The sequence below is a fragment of the Camelus dromedarius genome, chromosome 4 (assembly GCF_036321535.1).
Source record: "Camelus dromedarius isolate mCamDro1 chromosome 4, mCamDro1.pat, whole genome shotgun sequence".
NCBI classification, from domain to species: Eukaryota; Metazoa; Chordata; class Mammalia; order Artiodactyla; family Camelidae; genus Camelus; species Camelus dromedarius.
In genome coordinates, this window is record NC_087439.1 from 55463343 (window position 1) to 55477822 (window position 14480).

Genomic DNA, 14480 nt, shown 5'->3' on the forward strand with positions numbered 1-14480 from the left:
GCTAGATTCAGTCTGCTGCCTATTTTTGTGTGGCCAGTGAGTTAAGAATGTTTTTTATAATTTTAAATTATTGAAAAAGATGGAAAGAAGACTAATATTTGTGATGTGGAAATTAAATGAAATTCATATTTCATGAGTGAGGTTTTATTAAACACATCCATGCACATTAGTACCATCTGTGGCTGTTTTCCTGTTACAGTGGTAAAGTTGAGTGGTTGCAACAGACACAAGGCCTAAAAAATTTATGTTCTAGCTGGTTTATTCCTGAAAAAGTTGATCCATCTTTGGCCCTACATATTGCCAACCTTTGATCCACAGCAACAGCAGGTAAACCTATTTCTTCTTTCAAATGACAGCCTGAAAACATTTCAAGATATTCCTCATGTTTCCCTCCCCTTCTTACTTTTTTCTTTTCGAAGATGAACTTTCCAAATTCCTGTACATGTTTATCATATAGCATTATTCAAAGACCCTTCATTCTCTTGGTCACCTTCCCCTAGACACATTCCATTTAATCAATGCTTCTCTTAAAATGTGACTGTTAAAGTGGAACATATCTTATAATTTGTGGTTTGAACAGTCAAAAGAATAGTGACAGTATCCTCTGTGTTGGGTATTCTAGTTTCTAAATGCAGCCTGATTCCATTAGGCTTTTGGAAGACTCATTACAATGTCAGCTCATAACGAGTAGTGAATCAACTATAAAATCCATTTTCACATAAATTGGTGTTCAGTAGGTGCATTATTTCTTGGCATTAACTGCTCCTCCTTTTTAACTCTTAGATTTGTTTTCTTTGAATAAAGTTTAGGAGTTTGCAATCATTTTAAGGATCTTATTTATTAACTTTAAATATTTGTTAGAATTTAATATTCATTGGTTGTAAACAAAAATCTTTGTGTTTATATTCAGGTGACCCTGATTTGGGATCTACTTTGTTCTTGGAAAACAGTCTCAACATGGACTCACTAGAGGTCAAACTGAAATTTCTATACCATTGTATCATAAAGTGGGGCCCTTTAGGCAAATTATATAATTGACTTTAATGCTTTAGTCTTTTGTAATGCTTTTGGCATTACATTCTTGTCATAGGCTCACGGTGGGTGTACATTAATGTACTTCTCTACCTTTTGACTTTGAACTTGGCCATGTCATTTTCTTTGACAAATGGGATAGTAGCAGACAAGAAACAGGCTTCCATGACTAGGTTTGCCTTCTGGGAGATTCTGATAACTGCCATGAAAAAAACACAAGCAAACCCTGCTCTGGGAAGGCATTGATCTATTTATAAAACCAGAGTTTAATCAAGGAAAATTCCTTTACTTTAAGAGAGAGGGCAACATTTGCCCAGTATAATTTCAAAATTTCTAGAGACCAGAGATTCCCATGTGGCTATCATTCTTCTCTTTTTTGAATGGAAGTGTTTTATTGGAGTTATCCTGTCCTCCTTTGACAATTGTGGAACTTGTCTTTTTACTTCCTAGACCTACAGGTCAAGATTGGCCACATTTGAATCTGATGTAGATCAGAATGTTAGCTTAATGCTTTGCTTGGGTGAGTTCTGGGGTGTCTTGGGGTAGGGGTGGATATATTTTGCTCATTATAGGGATATAAATAGTTAAAACCAAGAGAGTGATTTGTGGCAGATAAAATTATTTGTCCCACTTAAAAGAAAAAAAACCCCACAACTTTCCTATGGTAATGCCATCATGGCCAGGGCAGTGGTGGGCATACTATGGCCTGTGGGCCAAATTCAGCTGTAGCTTGCTTTTGTAAGATCCTCAGCTAATACTGGCTTTCGTATTTTTAAAGAGTTTGAGAAAATAAGAACTTGCAAAAAGGAATATCTGTGGCCTGTAAACCTAAAATATTTCTATCTGGCCTCTGCTGCCAATCCGTGGCCTAGTGGAGGCTGAAGAGCACCTCCCCAGCTGGACTCTGGGCTTTGCCGTATGACTTGCTTTGGCCCGCGGGATGTCAGCAGATGTGATGTGAGCCAAGGCTCCAGACGTGTTTAGGAGTTTGGTTTGACTTCTGGGAGTTCTCCATGCCCTGTATTGAGTTTTAAAACTTTTAAGTGTGAAATATAACACATATGCAGAAAATGCACAAAATGTAGAGCTCAATGATTAATTACAAAGCATACAGCTATGTAACTATCACCTACATCAAGAAATGAATATCGCCACTACTTTGAAACTACATTGTGCCCCCTCCCTACCCCCAAAGGTGACCCCTATCCAGTATGTATCCTTGACTTTCCAAGTCAAACATTATTCAGTATTTTTCCCTACTTCCTGGATGATGCAAGGACCTCAGAACTCTTTAATTTAGTGCCTCCAGACTCATATGTCATTTTTGTCTTTGTTCTATATATATTTTAAACTTGAAACATTATTTTTTTTTACATTTAACATTCATTTGAATTTACCTACATATTAACAATTTTTATTTTTATTTCTTTCCATGTCTCTGAGATTCTGAGTTTTTTTTTTTCTTTTGCTATTAAGAGTACCCATTAGTGTAGGTCTGCTGATAAGTTCTAGCTTTTGTCTAAAAATACTTTTATTTCTCCTAAATTTCTGATGAGCATTTTTCACTGAATATAGAGTCCTAGGTTAGCAGTAATTCATTCATTGCTTTTTGACTTCCTTTGTTTCTATCAAGAGGTCAACAGTGGGTCTCTTTTTTTTTTTTTAAAGCAAAATAGCTGTATTGAGATAAAATTGACAATCAATAAAATGTGCATGTTTAGAATGTCTAATTTGGTTAAGTGTGACATACTCTTGTGAAATAATGATCATAGTCAAGATAATGAACATAGCCATTAGCCTCCAAAATTTCCTAACACCTCTTTATTCTTTCTTTCTTCCTGTGCCTTCCTGCTCTCTATGCCATGGCAAGAAGAATCTGCTTTCTTTCTTATAGATTAGTTTGCATTTAAAAAATTTTTATATAAATGGAATCATATAGTATGTACTCTTTTTATTCTGTCACTTGGCTTGATTATTTTGGAGTTCATCTATATTTTAGTGTTATCAAAAGTTTATTCCTTTGCCTTCCATTGTATATGGATATAGCAACAGTGTATTTATCCATTCCCCTATTGATAATGTTTGGGTTGTTCTCAGTTTTTGTTTCTTACAAATAAATCTGCTGTGAATATGTGTGTACAAGTCTTTGTGTGAATTTGTTTTCTTTTCTCTGGGGTAAATTCCAAAGAGTGGAAGGGCTAGATCTCATGGTAGGTACATATTTAACTTTTAACTTTTTAAGAAACTTCCAGAGTGTTTTCCAAAGTAGATGTGACATCATACATTTCCACTATCAGTGTATGAGAGTTCCATTTCTTCTCCATCCTTCCCAACACTTCGTATTGACAGTCTTTGTAATCTTAACCATTCCAATAGGAGTTAATGGTATCTGAACAAGCTTTAATTTTCATTTTTCTAATGACAAATGACATTGAACATCTTTTCATGGAATTTTTTGCCGTGTGTATGTTTCCTCTGGTAAAGTGTCTCTTCAGATCTCTTACCTTTTTTTAAATTAAATTAAAATTTTTTTTGAAAATTGAGGTATAGTTAATTTACAGTATTATATTGATTTCAGGTGTACAACATAGTGATCAAAATTTTTATAGATTATTCTCCACTTAAAGTTATTATAAAAGATTGGGTGTATTCCCTGTGCTGTACAATATATCTTTGTAGCTTACTATTTTATATATAGTAGTTTGTACTTCTTAATCCACTACCTCCACCTTGCCCCTCCCTTTTTTCCCTCTCCCCACTGCTAACCACTAGTTTGTTCTCTATATCTGTAAGTCTGTTGCTTTCTTTTTCTATATTTACTAGTTTGTTTTATTTTTTAGGTTCCACATATAGGTGATGTCATAAAGTATTTGTCTTTTTCTGTCTGACTTATTTCACTAAGCACAATACCCTCCAAGTCCATCCATGTTGTTGCAAATGGCCAAATTTCATTCTTCTTTATGGCTTAGTAGTATTCCCCCCTCCACCCCACATCTTTATCCATTCATGGGTTGTTGGACACTTCCATATCTTGGCTATTGTAAATTGCACCGCTATGAACATTGGGGTTCATGTATCTTTTTGAATTAGTGTTTTCATTTTCTTTGGTTATATACCAAGGAGTAGAATCACTGGATCATGTGGTAGTTCTGTTTTTCAGTTTTTTGAGACCCCTCCATGGTGTTTTCCACTGTGGCTGCACTAATTTATATTCCCACCAACAATGTACAAATGTTTCCTTTTCTCCACATGCCTGCCAACATTTGTTATTTGTGCTCTTTTTGATGATAGCCATTCTGACTGGTGTGAGGTGACATCTCATTGTGGTTTTGATTTACATTTCTCTGATGATTAGGTACTTTGTTTTCTATGTGAATATTAGAATCAACTTGAAAATTCCACGAGAAAAAGTCTGCTGTGATTTTATTTGCAATGTTTAGATCTATTGATTAATGTGGGGAGAATTGACATTTTAAAAACATTGGATCTTTTGCTATTGGTATATTGGCATATTTATTAATTTATTTTGGTCTCTTAAAATTTCTTTCAGCCTTTTTTTTTTAAAGCTTTTAGTATTCTGGCCTTGTAGTCTTTTGTCAGATTTATTTATCCCTAATTATTTTCTATTTTTTATATGATTATAGCTTGGATTGTATTTTAAGTCAATTTTTGGATGTTTGTTTCTGGCATATAGACACACCATTGATAGATGCATATTGATGTTATATCTCGCAGCTTTGCTAAACTCAATTATTTATTCTATTACTCTAGATGATGCTTCATTTTCTTAATTAAGGGAGTCTGATGGGCTCTGCTCCAGTTCCCCATCTGTGAACCATAGCCCGAGAACATGCTCAAGGCAGTTGGAGGGCTTAGCTTGTGTTCTGTGTAGCACAGATCACTGTTCCTCACTTCCTGATGTCCAGTGTCTTGAAAGCCATTGTTTCATGTATCTTCTCCATTTTGGGGATTGTTTCAGCCAGATAGTAAGTCCACTCTCTGTTACTCCATTTTGTCTGGAAGAGGAAAATTCTGGGAGCTATCACCTCTGCCCTGAAGTGCTCTAAGTACCCACTGCTCTCCCAGCCTGGGCCCCACGAGGAGGTACATGGAGCAGCACGACCTCAGCCAGCCTGCTGGTCTGTAGCCTGACTTGCAGTCCTGTGAACGTGTGAACTACAATAGATTAATACAAATTGTTTTCTAAGTTCACCAGCATTGGTATTAAAAACAAACATAGAAACAAGTAAACACATGAAGGAACAAAAATTTCCCGGTTGATCCTAATGTGTTCTAGGCTTTATGATAAAATGCTATTAAAAGAGAGCAAAGTAGATGAGGTTCTTAAGAAGTTACAGGCAGGATACAGACAATCAGCAGACAGGGCAACATTTCTTTGAGAAAGGTGTTGTGAAGAAGGAATAGATGAAACTGGCTGTCTGTCTTTCTGAAAACTTGATTGGTTGAAAGGGGGAGGAACTTTTATGTACAACTGCCAGCAGTTTCTTTTTCCAGTTGCTGTAGAAGTAAAGCTAGGATTCCACACTTGAGAACAGACTGCTTCGTGTGTGTGTGTGTGTGTGTGTGTGTGTGTGTGTGTTTTAAGAAAAAAAGACACTTCTGTGGAACTTTTGGTTATGTTAAAGTAAAAGCTAAGATTCTGATCTGGAATGAAAAGATTCAAGACAATGAAGAGGTAAACAACTTTCTATAAAAAAGTTTTTCTCTTTTGTAAAAACGAGTTTATCTTCATCAGATTATTCTAACCACTGGAGTACGGGAAAGAGACCGGAGATAAATAGAAAACTTATTTTTTTCTCTCCTCCCAGTTTGGTCCAGGCAAGGGGTGCTGGACTCTGGATGGGAAGGGACACTCAAAGGCCCCCCTTGGTGGATGAGTCAGCTGCAGGGGGGTCTTCTGTAGAGGGCCAGGCCTTAGAACTCTGGAGCATTGTTGGTCAGATTCAGTTTGAAGTTTTCTTTTCTAAGTTACTGTTCCTTTGGCTATATTCAACAATGTGTTGGTGTTTTCTTTTAAACACTGTAGCCAACTCATGTCTGTACTTTGTCCAGTTGGGAAGTTTTCTCTTTCCAGGTGTGGCAGAGTTCTGAGACGTCTCCCAAGATTCCTGCTCCCGGGTGTTCCTGCCCTGCGTAATGCCTTTCCCTTGAGTGAGGGTGGACTGTGTGCTATTGTGGGATATCACTTCCATGATCATGTTATTTTATAAAGCAAAGGGACTTCACAGTTGCAATGAAGGGTCTCATCAGTTGTCTTTGAGTTAATCAGAAGGGAGGTTACGTGGGCAGCCCAGAACTACTCAGGGGAGCCCTTAGAAGAGACGTTAAGGCACAGCAGATGCTCTTCTGCTGGCTGTAACCAGGTAACCTGCCGTGTTGTGAGAGAAAGGGGCTACGCGTCAGAAACCCCAGGGCGGCCTCTAGGAGCTGAGAGTCGTCTCTGGCCAACAGCCAGCATGAAAACAGGTATCTCAGACACCTGTGAGCTGGCAAGAGGATCTTGTTCCTCAAATGAGATGGTAGTCCCAGCTAACACCTTAATCACAGCCTGGAGCAACCCTGAGCAGAGGAAACAGCTGATCTGTACCTGGAATTCTAACCCAGAGAAACTGTGAGATAATAAATGGTGTGGTTATAAGCTGTCAGGTTTGTGGTATTCTGTTAAGCAGCAATAGAAAACTAATTCATCTGCAGAGAGCCAGGTGACACAGGAGAGCAGCAGCCTCCGAAGCAGATATGAAGCAGCAAAGGGTGAGGAGTGATGATCTGCAGAAGGAAGACAGGCTGAGAGAGGCAGCTACTGGAGCCGGTTTATGGCATGTCTCCTTGGAGACTCATCCAAATACTTAAGAAACCCAAGTAGATTTTGTATTTCGTGCAGTCGTATGAAAGAGAGAGAATCAGACTAGTTTGTTCACGGAGGAGGAGTTTGGTATCTGATTTTTGGAGGACTTGGTGATTTCCATGTCATGTTTTCTGTGCCTGGCATTATACTGAGAGCTGGGTGTTCACTGGTGAGCAAGACAGACAATGTTTCTGCCCTCCTGTACTCACTAGGGAGTGGAGAACATAGTCCATGAACTAAACACTTACAATAGACCGTAAGTGCTGTGATGGAGAAAAGGCAGGATGCTGTAGGAGCATGTAGCAGTGGCACAGAATCTGAATTTAGGGACCCAAGAGGAGTAGAGGATTCCTAGAAGAGTAGGTACATCACCTGATCCTTACAGAGGAGCTGGAGGTGGCCAGGTGAACTGGGTGGCACTGTCTCCTTGACAGAAGAAATAGCATGGCCAAAAAGAGAGAAGCAAGGGCTAGCATCACTTTTGAGGAACTGAAAGCGGTTCAGTATGGTGGGAGGATGCAGTGGCTGGAGGCTGGCAAGATAAGCTGGGCTTACATCATAGATATTGTGATAAAACTTATTAAAGGGTTTAACTTTCTACTGGCAGCAAGGGAAGCCACTAAAAAATTTTAAATGAAAATGAGCAGAAAACATCTTGTAATTAAAAAAAATCATTTTGATTGTAATGCAGAGAATGATTTGAAGTAGGGCATGGCTGGAGGTAAGAGGACTAAAAATGATGATTTTCTAATGTCTTTTCAAGGTAAAGCTAAACTAAAACAAAATAGAGCATATTGTCATGGCAGTGATTCAGTACTGGTTTTTATTTTAAGGTAACTTTTAGAGTCGACAACTCTGTCTTGGTTCAAGCATTTTAGTACTGCTTCCTACCCAAGATTAAGTTGTGGCTGAAGCACTCCCCAGCAGCTTTTAAGTTCTGTTCCAGTATAATTAAATGGGCCCTTCTACGGACGCCAGTAGGCCGTGTACGACTTCTTCACGAGTTTGGTCCTGAATTTGAATTTGGAGCCAGAATTCCAGTTGCAGTATATACTGAAAAGCACTGCTTTGATTTAGGGCTAGTTCATTAGGAAAAGAGATAAGGGTGGCAAAGGGCCACCCTGCTGTTACTTTGTTAGCAAAGAGCATCATCCATCCTCTTTCTCACCAACAGACAGACACTGGTGTAGATGAATGCTCATCCTCAAGCCTTTGGAACTCTCGAGTCGTTTTTTCCCATCAGAGTGTTCCAAGTGGGAAACAGGCCCTGTCCACTTCCCATCAATTGTAGCTGAATGAAGAATCAGGGTTTGTTGGGGAAAACACAGATATAATTTTATTTAAAAAGATACTGTAACAAAACTTACATTAATTGATGCATAATTCAAGTTGAAGGTGGAAGACTGGGTTAGAACAGGCATGCCAAAACATATCTGAATTGAAAAAGATTTTGGTTTATTAAAAGTAATTGATTGGAATGATCCACGAGAAAGATTTTGAAGCTGAGTTGACCCTCCTTGGGAAAGATGGTTGTGGTCAGTGAATGATGTCTGCCTGGGCTAGATCTTTTATTAAGCAGCCTTCTGGATCTGAATTCTGTGCTTTCTATCTGGATTAGAACAAATCTATGCAACTGAGACAACAGCGAGGGTTGCTTGATTTGTATTATTTAAGACAAAAATTCCATTTTTTCCCCCAAATTCATGGGGTTTACACTTGTGCAGTTGGAGAATAATTTCTTAGTGGAGCAGAAAGGTTCTGGTCAGGAGAAATTTGCTGGTGTCATTTACGTAAAATGTTGGTGAATCATGAGTCCAATGTTAAGTACACAGGACTTGCCTTATGCATATACTGATTATGTCATGGTGAGTCTAATCCTTATTGTTTGACTTAGGTCGCATTATTCTAGGAACTCTATACTAAACCAGATTATATACATTGTCACTTCACCAGAGAGTATTAAATTGGGAAAGACGGCAAAGAACCATTTTATATACCAACATGTAGGCCAGGGCTCATACTCCCTTCTGATTCAGAGCCTAGCTGTGCTCTGTTCTCTGGTTGGGTTGCCCTTGAACTTAACCGGATTCCTCCTTCCTCCTCCCTTTCCTCCTGTCTTCCCTTTTACAGTTATTCAAAAGCGATTTTCTCAGGGAGGCCTTCCCTCATTTTGAAGACTAGATCAGTTCTTCTTGTTCACCTTCTCATAGCTCTGTTAACTATTCTTCCGTAATACTTCACTGCAGTTTGTAATTGTATACTTTTGTGATTATTTGGTTAGGGTCTGTCTCCCCACTAAACTGTGAACGTCATAAGATTGAGTTTATGTTTGTTTTGCTTACAAACATAAGCACCCATAAGCACTTGTGTTTGCTTATGCTCAGAGCGCAGGCACATCTATACGGCTGGAACAGAGAAGGAACTCAATAAGTGTTGAATAAATGATAATTTTAAATAATTTTAATATAGTAGGACAAGGGCAAATGAAGATTGTGTCAGTGATAGAGAAGTCTTCACCGGGGATTTAATTTTAAGCTGTCTTCAGGGATGAGGACGAGCCAAATGTGGGAGAGAAAGGAAGGGCATTCTGTAAAGCAAGACCTGCATGTTGGCAGAGACACAACGTGTGACAGAAGAAGAGAGGCAGTGATTGTGTGGCTGATGTACTGAGGGCATAGAGGGGTGAGGCTGGAGTGGCCAGCGGGTCAGCTAATGAAGGCCCTGTGATTCCACTGTAAGAAGTTTCAGTATTATCTTCCAGCAGGTTATGGGGAATGATTGAAGGATTTTAGGCAGAGCCAATATGATCACATTTTTTACTTTAGAAAATTCATGGATTTGAAGGAATGAGCCTGGGACCGCAGTTGGAAAAATATTGCAGGCTTCTAGGCCAGAGATGAAAATAGCGTTAACTAAAGACATGAAGTGGAACTAGAGAAAAGGAGATAAAGTTGAGAAATATTTCACAGGCACAATCTACAGGATGTGGTGGCTGACGGGACAGAACCTGGGGGCTGTGTGTGGACAGAAGCATGCTATTGCTGGGGCAGACTGGCTTGGGTTCAGCCCTGAGGAGGGTGGTGGGTAGGTGTCAGCAAAAGCTGGGCAGAGGAGGGCTGGGGCGTTGCGTTGGCATCCTTTACATTCTAGGAGTGCTCATCACCCACTTTTCTTTATTTTCATCTGGCTTTGAGGCATGTAAGAAAAGTCACAAAATTTAAGAAAGGAAGGTTTTTAATTGGGAGTAGAGCACTAAAAATAAATTTTACTTAGGTCTTTTAATTTTGACTAAGGCTTTTCCTTTGTCAGGGAAGAATATTTAATCACACATACAGCCAGTGTCTCTGGCTGTGGTTTTCTCTGACTATAAATTCTCTGAGGAGCATGAATAAATTATGGAAAGTAATTGAGATGTGAGGTTATATGCTCAGTTGCATAAAAAGCTGAGAGGTCATAGTAGGATGGATGGGAGTGATATGTTTTTGACTTTGGCACATGTATTTGTATTAGAATAGCATGTTGTTCTAAGTATTGAAAATGTTAATGGATGCTTTATTATATTTTAAATATCAGATGAGACCTAAAATAGTGCTAAGAGTCTCTGTAAATGACTGACTATTGTGTCCCTGTCCACGGAAGACTTAAATATGACCCTGATTTTAAATAGGAAGTACAGCAAACTGACTAAATTTGTCAATTCTGAAGTGTGCAGAGAGTCCTAGTCCCAGGAATATGAAAGTTGAGCAAATTTTGGCTCTGACAGGGAACCTGCAATTTCTTCCCTCACGCTACAGCTACAGCATGTACCTTCTAATACCCTTCCTTCATTTCTGATTCAAACCCTTCAAATTGATATAAAAGCATTTAATGGGATTTTAAAGGAGTAGCCCCTTAAAACAAGCTCTCTAATGAGGAACAAAGCTATCAGAAAGGAAGCAGATTTTCCTGAGACTCGAAAGACCTGAATTATTTCCTCAGCTCTCCAGGGACAAGGAAAAGAAAACCTTGTTCTCTCTCTCTGGGCTTTGTTCACATTGACTGGTGTACAGATTCTGGATAATCGTCCTCCCACTGGCATCCTTATGGAAGGGTTGTGCAGGCATGTTATCATATCTGAAAAATGCTGCAGAAGAAAATCTCTTCATGAATATAAAGGAGTGATGCCGCTGCCTTGGCCCTAAAAGCTCTAATTTCATACAGTTTGGTATAATAATGATTTCAGCGCGTTTCTTCTCCAGTGCTTCAAAACATCTTTCTGAAGATCTCAACCAAGCGAGACTTGTTCCTCAAATGGTTTTATGAGTGTAAGTGTCATGGTGGCCTCTGAGAAGAGGTGAAGGCACACTGATGTTAGAAGCAGTCATGGAGCTGTAGAATGAGAAGGCGGTGCTGGTGCCTGCCCAAGTATCTGGCACAGAAAAGCAAGAATTTGTCTGTTTACTACCAGAGCAGGTTTTGAGTGACTGTCCATAATATTATATTTGTATACCAGCTATACTCAGCTTTGAGCTAAGCCATCTGACTGTTTTAAGCACCCCTGTCTTGAATTTATATCCAAGGACTATCAAACCTTTAGGACAATAACAAATTGAAGTGGACCGTCTTAGGATTAACTGATGCTGGCTTGTCAGGCGGCTGTAAGCACTGTTGCAAAGGCTGGCAATAATCAGTCCTTCTAATGGTAAGTGAAAGCATTTAATTGGATACTGAGATGTGATTGGGATGAAATGTCAAGGGGAAAGTGAGAAATTCAAGGTTGTTGGTCATCCCAGTCTTATTTTCAAAGAGACATATGCTGGAAAGATTTGGCATTAAAGAGGAGTTTCAGGGCTTAATAGCTTTAGCGATGGTCCCAAAACTATATCAAATTTAGTTACTCCCTTTTTCGTGGTTGAACTAAGAGAGAAACTTTAACAAATAGAAACTTGCTCTGGGGAACGTTATAGTTAACTAAGTTTACTGGAATATGAGTCATTGAACAAAACTGAGAAAGAAAAATTTTAGCATGGTGTACATTATATTAAAAAGCAAATATAAGTAATTAATACTGCTATTATTATTATTTGTATATTTAGCCAAATGTATGAGAAATTTAAAATGGCACTTTTATCTTTAAATGAGTGGCTAAAGTATTCTAGCATTTTTGATGGGCTGTTTATTAAATTGATATTGCTAGTTAGTTTCACAACACTTCAGCATCATTTATGTCCCTTAAGGTCATCTTCAAACTACTGCACTTTTTTCTAACTAATGGGATAGTCATAGACCTTTCATAATGGGGAAGCTGTTACATTATGAAAAAAGGAATATTTTAAAACTTTAACAGCAAATTCTGAGAGGTTGCATTCTTATGTCTATAGTACTGCTTAAGTTGGTTGTGAGAGAGAAAGCCGTTCCACCCGCACCTGATTTTATAGCACCATTAGTGTTATGTGACATCGGGGTACAGAGCAGTGATTCTTGGGCACTGCAGGAAAAAAAGTCAAATAAAATGTTCAGCAGTGGTATCAGAGGTTATTAAGTAACCAAAGGCAAATTATTAATTTTTCTTTCTAGAAATCCCAGGCTCAGGAGGACCACCAAATAGAGAACTCATGGCAATCTTTGAGTGGGTGTTGGAGGTACAGACTGATGGCACTAACTCATACTCTCTCCCTGTACAGGGAATATTCCCCTTGCATACTCTGCTAAAAAGATGGAGGCCCCTAGGATGAAGAGAGCTGGATTTCTGTTTCAGCTCTGTCTTTCTTAGCTGCTCCCCTGGTTCAGTGATTTTGTTTTCTCATCTGTGAAATAAGGCGAGTCTTACCTTTCTCACAAGGTCATTGTAAACATTGATTAAGGCAGCTTTTTATGGATTAAGACAGTCTTAGTATAGACCTGACATATAGCATTTGCTAAATAAATGAGACTTCCCTTTTCCTTCGTTTCCCCGTCTAGCTTAGTATGTGAGGACCTTCCTCAATCCAGCTCCCTCCTCCTCTCCCTAAGTGTGGCTGTCTGGTGCTCAGTCATGAGCTCTCTTGTACTTATTTTTAAGCACAGGCTTAGTGACATTGAGCAGGGCTCCGAGACTGGCCTTTTTAACATTAATTTTTTTTTTTTTTTTTAGTTTAGAACAAGTTCTGTAACTTGTTCTATTATAGACCCAAAATGTACCATTTATGTAATTAATTATTACAGTGATTATAATAGTTGGGATTTTTTTCCCCCCAAATACCAGACCCAAAGTCACAGAGGACTTTGCTTTCAGTTTGACAGGGCTCCTATAACCAACAGCCACTTAAATGGCAGATGGACAGCATGAAAACATGATGACAGATCTTTCTCTAAACTAGCTTCTTAAGATGATACTCAGAATGTTCATTCGCATTTATTGGTTGTGCTCCTTGGCCTTGAATAGTTCCAACCATAACATTAATAAAAAAAAAATCAGTTAGGGTCCCTTTCTACAAAGGGGCAAGATTAGAATGACATTCCTCTGTGAATTCTGATGGTTGCACTGTAGCATGAGCTGGTCTCGGCTGTTTGGTTGATTAACATTTATGGCAAAATTATTTCAGAATAATTTTTTTTCTGTGAATAACTAAGTGTGAGGTGGTTTATAATAGTATTTTAATGTAGTAATACACCACTGGTTGTAGATCAAATCTAGTCTAAGCAATACCAGAAAGAATATTTTTTATAAAGAAACCTGAATGCTAAATTCTGGTATCATTTCTAATATCATTGGATATTGCAGTTATATATGAGTTTAGGACAGTTTCTGGAGAGTTGAAGTTACTTGATAAATTAACTTTCAGAGGTCAAGATATGAGATCAATATTCTGGAAGTTCCATAAAAAGAACTTTATATCAACAAATAAGGTTTCAGTCTTTTTACTTCAACTTCAGCTACCGTATACATACTGGAAACTAGCAATTCTAAAATAGCATATTTTAGCATGTACTAGCAATTATTAACTTTGCTTTGGCAATAAATACCTTCCTAAACGTCTGTATTTTATTTACTGAAAACTCAACAAATGATATTCTGGAAGGGAGAATTTTCAGGATGCTACTGTGGGTCACAGCATGTGATTTTATATTATTACATAGTGCCATGTAAAGACTTTTTCCTCTGAAGGAAGGAGCAATAATTACTTCATTAGTTACATAAGAGAGTCATAGGTCTGAAGCATAAATTGATTCTGATTCATCAAGGATATTATTAAGCTGTCAAAATCTGTCAATATGGAGTGTGACAACAACATGTAAAATTCCATTAAAGGGTCATTAACAAGGTCTTCAAGCTCATGCTTAGCATTTTCTCTGAGTTCCTAATGGAACTTTTCTCAAAACAGGATTTAAGGCAGATGTCTCATAAACTTTAATGCTGTTAAAAGTTTGCTATTGTAAGAAAGCATTAGTCTTTTTTGAGTTTTTTAGTTCCTATGTCAGTCAAAATGAAACAGCAGTTAAGTACCAACCAGAGTAATTTTCAAATCTTGACATTTACACCCATTATTCCTAAAATCTAGTAAGCTCTAAAGATGGGCTGCAGTTGACGTCATATTAGTTTGTATTTAGACACAAACACTCC